Here is a 16553-nt window from a genome sequence, read left to right on the forward strand (position 1 = left end):
TTTTAAAATATAGTTATTCATTTAGATATCCCTCAATGCGATAGAGATAAAAATTTATGAAATCACGCGCATGCATGTGTGCTGCAATCTGATTGGCTGAAACTTCAAATGGCCATAACTCCCTTGTTTTTCCACCAAACAGGATGGGATTTAGAACATAGATAAATATAAGGGACTCCTACAAGAAGGTGTAGTCATTATGCACGTGCTTGCACGTGCGTGCACGTGAAATGACTAAAATTGAAAATACACTCGAATGAGTGTATTTTTTAATACTTTTGGATTAAATGCTTTGATATTAAGTATATTAAAATTTTAGATGGTGTAGACAAGGTAATATGGTCGTTACGCACATGAACACGCGTGCAATGCCTATTTTTAAAAATATTTTGTATTTTTCTGGGAAGATCTTGATTAAGTCTAAATTCCATAAAGTATTTCTTATTTAATAGAGATTACAGGGAATATGGCACCAAAAGGAAGTTGGGGAGCGTTTGGGGAACATCTGTAACGGTCCCCGTTACAATTAGCACTAGTTATTATTGTAATTATATGTCACTTTATTGTTTTCATATTCGTCTTTATTACATTTTACTTTGACTTTTATCCTTCTTCATTTTTTCTTTACTTCTATGTTGCTGTATTCTTGTAAATTCATTCTACCTTCTTTTAAACTTAAACAGTTTCTTAAATAAATTATTCAATCACGCAAACAATGAAGCATATTCAATGAAGACTAATGGAAGTTGTCAAACCGTAAAAATTTAGTGCGGCATTATAACGCTAGGTGGTGTGGTGTTCGCTACGAGTGTTGGTAAAACTAGGTAACCAAACCCAGGTCGGGTTATTTGAGATTCTTCAAAACGCCTTAGTACTTTAATTATCAATCGAACTTCTGAAGGCCGGATCAAATAATCCGATCCAATAATGGAAACTCCATATTTATTTTCTCTGGGCACACAGGAATAGCGGCCTCTTTTTTCAGACATAACTTTATACTATACTGAATATGTTCATTGAAAGGCCGATCCACTTTTTGTAAGAGTAAGGGTCAAATAAGTTTTAGTAGTACGTATAGTAGGAAAAAAATTTGAATTTGATTCTATAGAAGAAGTCGAATCTAACCCAAAACTCACCCCGCCTTCGAATTAGGATTTCATTGGCATCGGAAGCAAATTGAAAGTGGGGGGGGGGGGGGCTAAGTGTAAGATTTTTTTATGACCTTCAAAAAAAACCTGACAAGCAAAAAAAAAAAAAGAAGAAAAGAAAAGGAATGTCAATTTTCCGAACTCAAATATTCAATTTCTTGGGGGGGGGGGGGGGGGGGGGGGGGGGTAGGTTCGAACTCCAGTGCCAAAGTTTTTTTTTCCATACACCACCACTTTCCCCATTTTAAACCTGTACTGCGTCGTGTCCATGGCAAGTGGGGGGGGGGGGGCTAAACCTATGCAGGAACGTCTGTACTAAGTCTATCTCTGGAAACTAAAGTCGGGTCTAAGCCCCCCCCCCCTACGGTTCCGACGCCTAGTATTTTCAAGTTTGGACAATTTCCTGGTTTTTTTTGCGCTTGTCAAGTTGTTTTCAGCCGGGTACTTTAATATTTATTCTCTTGTTGCCCCATCCCCACTTTCAAAAACGTACAATGCTACGTCACTGTTCTCTCGCCTGAAAAATATAACTCATTTAAAGTTAATTATTTGTTGGATAATTGAATTCCAGTTTAATTGATATAAAAATGTTCAATATTTTGATACTAGTTAACCCTCATAAATTGGGTTGTTTTTCAGAACCTTCCACTGAACTGAACTTTATTTCACGACAGATAGTAACTGCTCATGTGCGTGATTCTAGGGACAGGGCTTTGCAAAGGAGTGAGGAGCGTTTATATGGGTAGTCAGGCGCGGATCAAATTTTTTTTTCCAAGGGGGGGGGGGGGTCCACCCCAGTCCAAAAAAAAATTCCAATCCCAGAAATTTCTTGACGAGCATAAAAAAACCTAAACTCGCCCAAACGTCAAAATCCTATTTCGTAGGGAGCGCTTAACTTTTTTCCCTTGCTTTAGTATATACATTTTAATTTAAACCTTGTAAATTCCAGGGGGTCCTAACACCCCACCCCCCTCTAGATCTGTGCATGGTAGGCGAAGTAGGAACTAGGCTTCGTGCATCCAGACATACTGGAAACTCCCTGGTCTTATTTTCAGCGTTGATATTTATACCCCCCGCTTGAAAAGCGGGAGGGTATATAGTAATCGTTAATTCCGTCCGTCCGTCCGTCCGTCCGTCCGTCCGTCTGTCTGTCCGTCCGTCTGTTACGCTTTGGGGTACCCATCTCTTATCCGTAACTCCTCTCATACCACTGAATGAAATTTGATGAAACTTTCACAGAATCTTTATTACATATTGCCATTGTGCACCTACTATTTTACTTTTTGATCCGACACATATTTTGGGTTTCCCGGCCACAGGAAAACATGGACTTTTTCACCACTTATAACCATAGGGGAGGCGGGGGGTATCATTTAGTGAGCTCATCGCTCACAGTACCTCTAGTTTATATTAAAATAGCACTTAATTTTCAATAAAGAAAGAAATATCTTTAGTACGCATCGTATTTGTGATCAGCCAGGAGAGCTAAAAAATCTTAGAACTCGAAAATTCTGTTTGGTGGTGGTGAGGGGGGAGGGGTCGTCAACTTATTTTACTCAAGCCAAATAAGTACATGACTTTTAATATATGAATTGACTATTATTACTGCAACAAAAAGGGTAAGGGATGGGGGCAACAAGCCTTTCGCTGAACTTTTCCAGTAGTAAAAAGTTACGTTTAGGAAAATGTTTCGTGGCCACCCAGCCCTCTACCGGCGAAACTTACCCCATAGGAGGTCGTCCACCCGGAAGTCAGTATATATATTGAGACTTTGGTGGTTTGATTGTACATTGTATAATGTCCCTTGCGAGAATTTTTAACTCAAAAGGAGAAGCCACATCTTGCCGGTGGAGAGCTGCAAACTTGTCCTATATACGTCTTCGCACTTATAGCCATTGAGCAGTGAGGGCCAGCACCTACTGCGACACGGGACCTCGAATAACAAGGTCTAGATTTCACTAGATTGATTGAACTCCACGTCCTACAGTGGGATTCTTACCCACGACGTATTGATCGACTCCTTACTTCTGTACTTCGTGACTCTAAAGCAGACGCCGTAACCACAGTGCCACGTGGGGTGGGGGGATCATTATCCATATGTACTAGTGAAGATTATCTATGTTTACATATTGGTTAAAATGATTTAATTATAAAGCACTTTTAAAATGATATTATTTAAATATTTATTCATACATTTATCATGTGTATAGGACGGATAAACTGAAAACGTTTGTATATATAAACATCGTTTTACGATTAAAATAACTATTCGGGGGAGGGGTTGCTATGAAGGGGGGGGGGGATTGCTATTTATAGCGAGATTTCCCACGGAAGACTAGCTATACCCCGGGGGAAGTCCCACTGTATAGTCTTCCGAAGGAAGTCTTCCAGGAGAAATCTTACCATTTAGCGAGACTTCCGAGGGAATGGCATGTATCGGGTACATACCTGAACTAACAACAAACATCATTCATTTAAAAATCTAAGTTCCATTGATGAAAGTATTAAGGCAGAAAATTGGAAAAAACTAGAATAACCCCGGCCCGGTTTGCTTACCTAATTTTACCAACACTCTTAGCGAACACCCCTGCCGCCTAGCGTTATAATGCGGCACTAAATTAGGACAACTCGTATTCGTCTTCATTGAATATGCTTCATTGTTTGCGTGATTGAGTTAACGTTCGTAATAGAGATAATCATTTAAGATACTGTATCAATTTCAAAGAAAATAAAATGACTTAACAAGAATAAAGAAACATAGAAGTAAGGACGAAATGAAGAAGGATAAAAGTCAAAGTGAAATGTAATAAAGACGAATATGAAAACAATAAAGTGACATATAATTACAATAATAACAAAGCATAAAGAAGTAGGCAGAATAAGAATAAAAGCAAGATACATAGACTTTTGGCGGTAATTCCCTTCCATAGAAAATATAGGCATATTACCACGGATTAACATATTTTGTGCAGATTTGTACCGTACTAATTTTGCTTTAAGATCCCCATACATGTACATGTACGCATGTTCAATGCAACTTTTGCAGGAAATTTTTTTTGACATTGTTAAAGTTTGTTACATGTATACATTTATTAAATTACGTGTAATCAGTAGCAAATTTTCATAATTTGAAACGCATATACATATTCATTATACCCCCCGCTTGAAAAGTGGGGGTATATAGTAATCGGTATTTCCGTCCGTCCGTCCGTCCGTCCGTCCGTCTGTACGTCCGTCCGTGTTTACGAGAGTGCATTTATTGGGTATTTTTCATGCCAAGATTGTACTTATTGGGTACTTTTTGCTTATTGGGTATACCCAATAAGAAGTGTCGCTGAATATGCTTAAAACACCCTAATTGGGTATTTGCAGGTTAGTACCCAACAAAACTTGGACACGACGATTTGTCCAAAAAAGTGTCCAAAAAAGTTGCTTTCACGGACGCACCGTGTTTTGTTGTTTCAGTTTTACATTCGGAACTCTAAATTCTCGAGAGTTCCGAAAATCAACTTCCGTTGATCCTGATCATAACAACGTTTGTTTTCATGGGAAAAAAAATATGGCGACTAAGAAACACTTAATGTCAACAAGATTTTCTGATTGACAAGAGAAAAGGTAAGTTTATTCGATTAATATCTATCCATTCCTGGGTTCTTGTTTAAGGAAAATAGATTTTAATGTAATTTTGAAAACAATTGTGCACAAAATTAAAATAGATATATCGGAACAATTAATCCTAAGTTGCACTTGTTTGTATTTTGAATTTTCTCTGTCTTTTTAACTCTCTTGAGGGCGAGAAGTATTTAGTAAATGATCGTATATTGTTAGATAATCTTTAATAAATCGAAAGTGTTTATTATTTAATTTTATATCATAACCAACTAAGTATGTTTTGACAATGTATATTGGAAAGGGAAATGAAAAATTTAACAATCGTGTGTTCATAAATCAGCTGTAAATTATCGGTTCATGTAGACAGTATTACAATCGCAAAGTGAGCTGAGATGATGATAAATGGGATAATTGACAACAACTAAATAATTGTATGTAAGTTTATCTCATCTGATATGTAACTTAAGAGAATCATTGTATTACTGAAAAACTTTCAGTCAAAACAGTGCTTCTTTCTGTCTTTGATTTTGACTCAAATCAAAAAAGTGCTAAATCTAAAGCAAACTAGCATGGCGCTGCGCCATGCCCTTTTTTCTCGGCGCCATGCCCTTTTTTCCAGCGCCATGCCCTTATTTCCTAACCCAAAATTAATAAATATGCCCAGTTTAGGCAATATTCCTTTGCTGTTCTGTTTATTCAGTGCATGCTGATAATCCCTTTGTTTAAACAACGACATGAAATCACTTCACGCTTGAACGCACGCACACAGCCACCTGGCTAATTAACATGCCTCAGGCTGTCAGGGTAGAGGATTTAACTTGAGAAACTGTCATTTGATTGCATTGATTATGCAAGAATTAGCCCAAGACCAAAGATAAATAAACTTGTAAATTATTAACTAATAAAAATCAGGATCGTTTTTTTATAAACCGAAAGTAGAATAAAACACATAGTTCAACTTGAAGAAAAAACGGATATTTTATCTGAATAAAATACGTACAGTGTACCAAAAAACTGAATGTGATGTGATAAATAGGCCGCTTAAAAACAACAAACTAAGTTAGTTTCTTTGATTGAACTGATAGATTTGACAAGCTGAGGGTCAAAGTTTCTAATTAAAGTCAGAGTTTTTTTTTAAACAAATTATGCATGGCAGTACATGTAAGACCAGTTTTCACATGATCCTGTTGGTAGAATATTTTCCAAGTAAAGAGAATGGTCTCTACATGTATTTTTCAAAATGCCCATCCCCCCTTCCCTGAAAAAAGTATTTTCCTTTAATGTTTAAATTGACTGTACTTGTAAACAAATAACAGTCCAAGCAGGTAAAAAAAACAATCATACCTCCAAACTTTAATAATTTTTGCACCTGTTTCAGCTAGATTAATACCATTACTTTCTCAAGTGTAACCTTACTATTTTTTTTATTGAAGAAATTGGATGTAAATGCCTTTTTTATATTCTTTTTGTTTCTGAATCAATAATTAAAACATTGTTTAAAAAAAAAAGAATGGAATACAGATATATGAATTTATCTTTAAATAACTTGTTTTAAATAAAGATTTCAATATCAAAGAATATTAAAAGTAATCAAACATGTTAAAGTATGTAAAAATTTAAAAATGTTAAATATAATTTCAATGACATTAACATTTGTTTTCAAAGTGCCCTCGTGAGATCCTGTCGCGACACAAAGTGCCCTTTTGATTCCTTGATTACCATGCCCTTTTTAGGGTCTAGATTTAACACTTTTTTTAAAATAAAAAATGAGTGTCTGCTTTATTTTGATTTTTTTTTAATTATTGTTTTTGTCATTTGTTTTAATTAATTTAAAACAATACTGAAATTGATATAGGGCTACTATAACTATTTCACATGATGGGTGTGTAATTAGCATCGCGCTACATCCGGGGCTTCCATTTTTGAGGATGGGGCTTATGTTTTTCTGCACTGAGGAATCCCCTTGGGCTATTGGGAATTTTAAAATACACATGTAATACATGAAAAGCTCCACCGGTACTTTCACTCTTTTTTGCTATTAAATTCCCTAATATGGAAATATTCCAGACAGCATGCTCACATTATCCATAAATCTCCACAACTGCATCCATTTTGCAGTACTACAAGACTGATTTACTTAAAATCGATCTTTTATTTCCTAGTTTGAATTCCCCCCTTTCCTTTGTTTAATATAGCAATATTTGCTTTCACATATATGCCTCACAGATATCTCATTATTAAATTATATACATTCACTCAATCAGCTCAATGATAAGTGTCATGCAATTATGTAGCGTTTTTTTTCTTTTTAAGCCATATATTGCGTAACTGATCAAAAAATATATTTTTGAAAAATACAAAATTAAGTACAGAAATATAGTTAATACATTTAAATTAAAGCTTTTCATACAATTCGGAGCACGGAGAACACCTCGTTTTATCTAATAATACGATTGTATCTTCTCTGTAATGTGTTATTTAAATCTGTATTTTCTTCCAAGTCGGAGAAAATTCTGAGAATCCAAATTAAATTTTGATATCTTTATAACGCAATTGACTTAGATTTTGTAATTTACGGAAAATTTCTATCTTTATAATGTTTATATAAAGTAATGATACAAATAATAAGTTCTTATAATTTTAGTCTAATAATTTTCATTGTACATACGCCATATATGGCTTTAAATGATTCAAGATGAAAACAAATTGATTTTTGCTTCGTTATAATTATACGAACTAGTGAATGACCAGAAAAGGAATATTTAAAATCTTTTTTTTTCATTTTTTTAATCATTAATTTATATATGATTAAATTTTACTAGCTAAAATTAAATTAAACTTTAATTTTAAAAAGAATTATCTGTAGTTAATACCCTGACTTTTTTCACGATGAACTTTTTTTCAATGTTACCTTTTAATTTTTGCCTCTATATTTGGGCTTCTCACTTTTTACTCGGGGATAGTAACTTTATTGCCACAAAGCTGTGGATTAGTACTTGATTTCCTTTATTGCACAGCGATGACTATGATTTAATAGCACAAAAAGCTAATGGGTTTACGTTTGTGAATTTATATGATTAATGCTTACTTGTGATTTTAGGATAACTGGAGATAATGATTCCTTTTTTCCATTGATATTACATAAATATTTTCCTAAGTATTATGTTACAATAAATTGGTTTAGATTTTTTTTAATAAAAGTAATCAATAATTACAATGGAAATTAAAACCATAATCACGTTTATTGAGGATTTTCAATATGTAACAGGTCAAACAGGAACTTCAATTGTGAACATTGCAGAGAACACACTCAGCAGAAGATGACCCTCAGAAATAGGACAATTGTAAGTAATCAGTAAAATGAACAGGAATAATTCATGCCAACCATAAGATTTTTAGAGACATTTTCTCTTCTTAAGTTAGAAGAGATAGAGGGAAAAACTTGTACATACTACATAACTACTAGGCAACCAACCTTTAACTGCAGGAAAGCTTTTGGTATGTGCAATACAGCTACATAAAACCTCTTTAGTATTCATGTTAAGTTTGAGAAAGTACCTTAGTATTTTTTCTAGTGTTTGCCAACATTTTCATGCACACTGTTTGCTTGTTTGTACTATCATTTTATTTTAAATTCTTCAGATGTCCTTTACCTTTGCCAGTTTAAAATCATTTGTTTTAAGGGCATCTGAGGGTTGGTTCCAGAACTTAATTAATTGTAAAGTAAATACTGGGGTACTATACGGTCATAGGTTATGTTAATACATGTATAACATTTTGTTCTGATAGAGGTGGCATACAGGAAAAGAAACAATACTAGATATCACTTCAAAGGAATAAAACAGCTTCATCTTGTAGGTGTATTTTATTTAAGGATCACTACTTCATGTCTGATGTGCTGAAAGTTATTCATAATCTGTTTGACTGTAATTTTTCATATTTTCAACTTCTATCCAGCTTAGGCAATTTTAATTAAATTTTGTGCAAAGCATACCCCAGGAAGGGGGATGGAGTGTCAAGTGTGTCTCTGTCCCTGTCAATATAATTTCAAAGCAGTTAGTAAGGTTTTGGTCAATTTTAAATCCTCTTTAGCAGAACCATTGGGCTAAAAACAATACTAATGTGAAGGCTTTATCATTAAGTGTAGAGATGTTTTTGAAGATTATGTACCCCTAATGTACTGTTAGTGTTACATTAGAAGTCTAAAATTTGCAAGGAATAGGTGTAAAATCTTTTTAAAATCTCCTTCTTAACAATCAGAAACTAACATACTGTCTAATTAATATGCAACATCGTTTTGTGTGTTGAATGATGATTCCGTTTTGATAAAATTATGGCGGATGAGGGTAGGATGAAGATGCAGTTAGACGTAGGAGAAAAAAAAAAGAGTTGATAGAATTTAGTTTTTCTTCCATTTTATTTATCAATACATATTTCTGAATAAGAAATATACTTCTACTTCTTGGTTGGGTTTGATCAACACAAAGGGTGATCTTGCTGTAGTCAAGAAAAACATGTTTTATACGGCAAAGAAATGCCTTTATCTAATTGCAGAATGAATAAAATGGACAGAGGCAGAACTGAAGGAGATGCATGAAATGAGGAATATTTCAAAGATTGCCTGAGCATAACCACTGCTACTGGATAAACATATGGCAATATAAAAGAGCAGGGTCAATGAAGGTATCATACAGTATAGGCCATGAGAGACCCTGAAGAAGAAAGTATTGAACAGAAACAAAAATAAAACCATTTTGACATTTATTGAAATATAGGATCAAAGTCTTACATGTAAAATTTGGGCATGTAATGACTTTTCTCTAGCTCTAAGACTTATAACAGTGATGATTTGATTTTATATCTTTATCCCGATTTGTCGAAAAGATTTGGTCATAGTGCATCAATTATTTTAAAGTTTTGATACAACGAATTCATTCATTGTACTTGTAACTGAGTTTTCTAATGCGACACTGTTTTATCGGCTTCAAAACTAAGTTTGTGATTTCCAAACAAGATTAATGAGATCATGTAATATCTTTTAACATCGGTGACTATTTAATCCATTCTTTTACATCTCAGAAGTATTTTTATTATTACAGGGAAAATATGCATTGTACATGTATCTGTAATAAACAGGATTATAGAAATTTTCCATATAATACAACACAATCTTAGCAACTGAAGGCAAATATTTTATCAAGGGTGTGATCTATTTATCAATATGGTTTTCAGCATCTTGCTCTACCTGTAATAACTTGCTCCAAGTTCCAATATTTAAATTTAAATTTTGCAAACATGGTTATAAAATTCTTTAAAAGCCAAATAGTTTAGGCACAAAATGCTTATATATTTCCTATCATTTGTAAAGTGTACACTGAATGAGATGTGGAATGTTAGAATTAAAGTATTAAATATGTTTTGGACTTATGTATGCTTATGCAGATAAATTTGAATTCAACTAGGGAAGGTAAATGTCATACTTATTGGGTTTGCAATCTAATGCAAGAGTATAAATATCCAAGACAAATTTGACAATTTTAATGAAGGGCATAAGTAACCCAAGAAGAATTGGACAGGTAAACATCACCTGTTGGGTTTTATTCTAATGTTGGGATGTAATATCCAAGAAGAGTTGAACCAATGTCCAATACCTCTTGGGTTTTCTTTCTTATGAAAAAAAATTTGAGTAACCCAAGAAGAATGTCCAATACCTTTTAGTTTATATACTATTGAAGGGATGAAGATATCCAAGAGGAATTGGACAGGTGTCCATTACATGTTGGGTAGTATTCTGATGAGGCGATTCTCAAGAAACCCAAGAATTAGACAAGTGTCCATTGCCTGTTGGGTGGGATGTAGATATCCAAGAGGAGTTGGACAGGTGTCCATTACCTGTTGGGTGGTATTCTGATGAAACAATTCAAGAAACCCAAGAAGAATTGGACAAGTGTCCATTACCTGTTGGGTGGGATGTAGATATCCAAGAGGAGTTGGACAGGTAGGGTTGTATTTTGATGATGCAATTCAAGAAACCCAAAAATTAGACAAGTGTCCATTACCTGTTGGGTGGGATGTAGATATCCAAGAGGAGTTGGACGGATGTCCATTACCTGTTGGGTGGTATTCTGATGAAACAATTCAAGAAACCCAAGAAGAATTGGACAAGTGTCCATTACCTGTTGGGTGGGATGTAGATATCCAAGAGGAGTTGGACAGGTGTCCATTACCTGTTGGGTGGTATTCTGATGAAACAATTCAAGAAACCAAAGAAGAATTGGACAAGTGCCCATTACCTGTTGGGTGGGATGTAGATATCCAAGAGGAGTTGGAGAGGTGTCCATTACCTGTTGGGTTGTATTTTGATGATGCAATTCAAGAAACCCAAAAATTAGACAAGTGTCCATTACCTGTTGGGTGGGATGTAGATATCCAAGAGGAGTTGGACGGATGTCCATTACCTGTTGGGTGGTATTCTGATGAAACAATTCAAGAAACCCAAGAAGAATTGGACAAGTGTCCATTACCTGTTGGGTGGGGTGTAGATATCCAAGAGGAGTTGGACAGGTGTCCATTACCTGTTGGGTTGTATTTTATGAGGAGATTCAAGAAACCCAAGAATTAGACAAGTGTCCATTGCCTGTTGGGTGGGATGTAGATATCCAAGAGGAGTTGGACGGATGTCCATTACCTGTTGGGTGGTATTCTGATGAAACAATTCAAGAAACCCAAGAAGAATTGGACAAGTGTCCATTACCTGTTGGGTGGGATGTAGATATCCAAGAGGAGTTGGACAGGTGTCTATTACCTGTTGGGTTGTATTTTGATGATGCAATTCAAGAAACCCAAGAATTAGACAAGTGTCCATTGTCTGTTGGGTGGGATGTAGATATCCAAGAGGAGTTGGACAGATGTCCATTACCTGTTGGGTGGTATTCTGATGAAACAATTCAAGAAACCCAAGAAGAATTGGACAAGTGTCCATTACCTGTTGGGTGGGATGTAGATATCCAAGAGGAACTGGACAGGTGTCCATTACCTGTTGGATTGCATTTTGATGAGGAGATTCAAGAAACCCAAATAGAATTGGACAATGTACACATGTTCAATTGTTCTTGGGTAGTTTTATCCCTTCGTCAAAATACAACCCAACAGGTATTGGACACCTGTCCAATGCCTGTTGGATACCTTCATTCTGTCCAACATGTAATGGGCATTTGCTTATTATTAATTGGTCATGACTCAAAAAGGTTTCTCCTTAAATACTTAATTTTGTTATTCAAGAAAGGTTGAACAGAGTCTGAGATGTGTTGAGTTGTGTTTTCACAATTCAGTTTTTTTGCACTTAGGTATTCATATATTTTAATATTAGATATTTTGCAATTAATATACAGGTGTACATCCTTATTGCTAAGAACAAATTAGTTAGGTGTTGCAATAAAAGAGCTATATCACAGAAATTGACAAATATATGGGTTCAAAACCAAAGGTTTTCAGTCTTGTCTGAATTTACCAGCAAATATTAAATATATAATAAATTTAAAATGAATAAAAAACAATAAGAAAAAACCCAATAAAATAAGGACACGAGGATTAATATCCAATAAGATTTGAACAGTAACTACCCAAATAATGCTCTCTCGTGTGTACACTTTTTTTGTATCCAATAAGCAGTATCCAATAGGACTTGGACTTGATGTACCCAATATATAACCAAATGTGTGTCTGTCCGTCCGTCTGTCCGTCCGTCTGTTACGCTTTGGGGTACCCATCTCTTATCCGCAACTCCTCTCATACCACTGAATGAAATTTGATGAAACTTTCACAGACTCTTTATTACATATTGCCATTGTGCACCTCCTATTTTACTTTTTGATCCGACAGATATTTTGGGTTTCCCGGCCACAGGAAAAGATGGACTTTTTCACCAGTTATAACCATATGGGAGGCGGGGGGTATCATTTAGTGAGCTCATCGCTCACAGTACCTCTAGTTTAATTGCGATTCAACAGAAGGAAACAAGATTATTATTTTCCAAGATAGATGTTGAATCATGAAATGTTGGTACAGTAAAGTCTTTGTCGGGGAAATAATTATTACAGGTTAAAGAATCCTTAATTACGAAAGCCTACAAGGGTCAAATTAGAAAATGAAGAAAAAAAAATTAAGTCGTAATAACGACTTTTTATCTCGTTATTACGACTTTTTATCTCGTAATAACGACTTTCTTAAGTCGTAATAACGACTTTTTATCTCGTTATTACGACTTTTTATCTCGTTATTACGACTTTTTATCTCGTAATAACGACTTCCTTAAGTCGTAATAACGACTTTTTATCTCGTTATTACGACTTTTTATCTCGTTATTACGACTTTTTATCTCGTAATAACGACTTTCTTAAGTCGTAATAACGACTTTTTATCGACTTTTTATCTCGTAATAACGACTTTTTATCTCGTTATTACGACTTTTTATCTCGTAATAACGACTTACTTAAGTCGTAATAACGACTTTTTATCTCGTAATAACGACTTTTAATCTCGTTATTACGACTTTTTATCTCGTAATAACGACTTTTTATCTCGTAATAACGACTTTCTTAAGTCGTAATAACGACTTTTTATCTCGTTATTACGACTTTTTATTTCGTAATAACGACTTTCTTAAGTCGTAATAACGACTTTTTATCTCGTAATAACGACTTTTTATCTCGTTATTATGACTCTTTATCTCGTAATAACGACTTTTTATCTCGTAATAACGACTTTTTATCTCGTTATTACGACTTTCTTAAGTCGTATTAACGACTTTTTATCTCGTAATAACGACTTTTTATCTCGTTATTACGACTTTCTTGAGTCGTATTAACGACTTTTTATCTCGTAATAACGACTTTTTATCTCGTTATTACGACTTTCTCAAGTCGTAATAACGACTTTTTATCTCGTAATAACGACTTTCTTAAGTCGTAATAACGACTTTTTATCTCGTTATTACGAATTTCTTTTTTAAGTATATTTTCAATGGTTTGCTATTTTTGACCTTTCCGTATTCTGGAAACTTATGACCGCTTCGTGAAGTTGATTTATACATCAAACTGACAAAATAAAATGAGTATCATCTGCTTATTAGGCACGTTAACGTTGCAGGGCGGGGGTGGAGACTTCCCTATTATTTTCTTAAACATAACTATATATATGGTAATTTGGTTATATATAACATAGACTTTCACGTTGATATTTTCAAAGTTTTTGTCTGTGAACGAAGAACACTTGAACAACAATTTAAACCCCTTTTTTGCAAAGAAATACATTATATAGTCTACATAGGCATTAATAATTGGGGCTTACTGAGTAGCCCCCAAACATTTTTTGTTGGTTTTGCCCCCCCCCCCCCCCCCCACTTTAGTTTGCTTTCGACACGCGCTTATGTATTATATTTACTAGTAATATTTTGAAATGATTTTTGCGATGTGCAACACTAAAGTCTTCAATTTAGCGGCATTTTGATTTAGATTATAAGTGTGTAAACAAAACACGTCCAAATGTTGTCAATAATTACAGATTTTTGTCATAAATAAATTGTCAAACTCTGGTGCAACTGTTTTTGACAATTTTATAACTAAACAATCATCGCGTTTTCAGCTACACGACACCGTTATACCGGGCACGTTTCCGTTTTCTCTCCTAGAAGGATCAAGTTAAAAAAAAATATTTCAAATGAAAAAAAAAAATAAATAAAAAGTCGTTATTACGACTAAAGAAAGTCGTAATAACGAGATAAAAAGTCGTTATTACGAGATAAAAAGTCGTTATTACGACTTAAGAAAGTCGTTATTACGAGATAAAAAGTCGTTATTACGAGATAAAAAGTCGTTATTACGACTTAAGAAAGTCGTTATTACGAGATAAAAAGTCGTTATTACGACTTAAGAAAGTCGTTATTACGAGATGAAACGTCGTTATTACGAGATAAAAAGTCGTTATTACGACTTAAGAAATTCGTAATAACGAGATAAAAAGTCGTTATTACGAGATAAAAAGTCGTTATTACGACTTAAGAAAGTCGTAATTACGAGATAAAAAGTCGTTATTACGAGATAAAAAGTCGTTATTACGACTTAAGAAAGTCGTAATAACGAGATAAAAAGTCGTTATTACGACTTAAGAAAGTCATAATAACGAGATAAAAAGTCGTTATTACGAGATAAAAAGTCGTTATTACGACTTAATTTTTTTTCTTCATTTTCTAATTTGACCCTTGTAGGCTTTCGTACTTAATACTAAAGGTTAAAATAAAATCATTAAAAAGATTTCACTGACTACGGAATTCATGATATGAAGTAAATACGTAAGTCTCGTTTTACGCTGAAATCTTCAACTCTGATACATTTATAGGTATGTAGATACCCCGCATATCTCGACATTCATTAAATTACCGTTGAAATCGAAATACTGAAGTTTATATCATAATCCTAAAATGACTCTATAGCTAAGGAAAGGAATTAATAAACAAGCTCAAATATTTTTGCATTGAACGACAAATACTGTCTATATTACAGTCGCACGCAAGTAGCATCGGGGAGGGGGGGGGGCTACATTGAAAGTCCGGTTGCCCCCCTCCCCTTTTTTGTTGCAGCATAGTCAAATTAGTGCACAACAGGACAAAAGGCAGTGTATTATGTTTGATTAAGAAAAAATGATATTGCAAGAAGTGAGTGAGAACCTAACCAACTAACCCCCCCCCCCCCCCCCCCAAAAAAAAAAAGCGAAATTGAATTCGAGTTTGGACAATCCCCCCATTGTAGTTGACACATTAGTTTTATGGTAAAATGAATTTTTATTCTGGCTATCCCCCACACTCTTTTCAAAGGATGCTACGTCACAGAGTTGGGGGGGGGGGGGGCAGGCGAAATCAAGTCATATATATATATATACACTGTATATTTTAATTTCGATATATCGATAAAGTATTATGTTTTGAACTAATAACTAAGTAAAAATGGATAAGAGCGGCAGATTTTTACTTTACCGCATCGCCTCATACAAAAAAAACGTGTGTTGGACGTAATATTTCATTTTTGGTTAAGACAATCGCATCGAAATGTGAAAAGCTTTTATTAGGTGTCAAATTAGCCAATGTCACGGAGGAAGATGAATAGATGACCTTTCCTGGCCGTAAAAAATTTTTTTTGCTTGACAAGAAATATCTTGTAGTTGAAAGTGCCCACAACTGAAAAAATATAGCTGTAACCCCCCCCCCCCCCCCCGACACACACACAAATAAAATGGCTCCCTACGGGCCTTCCTTTATTGCGTAATAATATATTCATTCAGTTTCAATTTCAAATAGATTTCTTCAAAATTGTAATGAAACTATGATTTCGCACAGAAAATTCTAGCTCCGTTTAGTGTGCATATATAAAAAAAGAGACAAGAACGGTGCAATTAACCATCTCTTATCAAGTTATACAATGAACATAAATCATTTTTTGAGATCATAGTAGCGGTCCTTGTAAAAAAAAAATATATACAAATGTTATGTTCAAGTGAAACACGGAAAAGGTGCCCTCAAAATTTAAAAAAAAAAAGGTGAAAGAGGAATGTGTAGAAATATTTGTGACCGATTTTAAGTGTGATTTACTAAAAAAAAAAAAAATAAGAAGTTAAAAGTTAAAAAAGTTAGGTATAAGTTCAAAGAAAGTTTCAATTTAAGGTACGGTATATAAACCATTCATAAGACAATCCTCTGTCAACATCCTTTGCCTCTTTATATTGTTTTTACTCCATAACTAA

The 16553-nt window shown here is 34.3% G+C and overlaps 1 long non-coding RNA gene across 1 annotated transcript; it reads left to right on the forward strand.

The window, feature by feature from the left end:
- The first annotated feature begins 8024 nt into the window (after positions 1-8024).
- LOC134251999 (uncharacterized) lies at positions 8025-10176 on the forward strand. The gene is made up of 2 exons (XR_009988879.1): positions 8025-8104; positions 9315-10176. It is a non-coding gene; the product is annotated as an uncharacterized LOC134251999 (long non-coding RNA).
- Positions 10177-16553: the final 6377 nt, after the last annotated feature.

This window comes from Saccostrea cucullata, unplaced genomic scaffold (assembly GCF_032062105.1).
Source record: "Saccostrea cucullata isolate Sc308-1 unplaced genomic scaffold, CSIRO_AGI_Scuc_v1 ctg1615, whole genome shotgun sequence".
Lineage (NCBI taxonomy): Eukaryota > Metazoa > Mollusca > Bivalvia > Ostreida > Ostreidae > Saccostrea > Saccostrea cuccullata.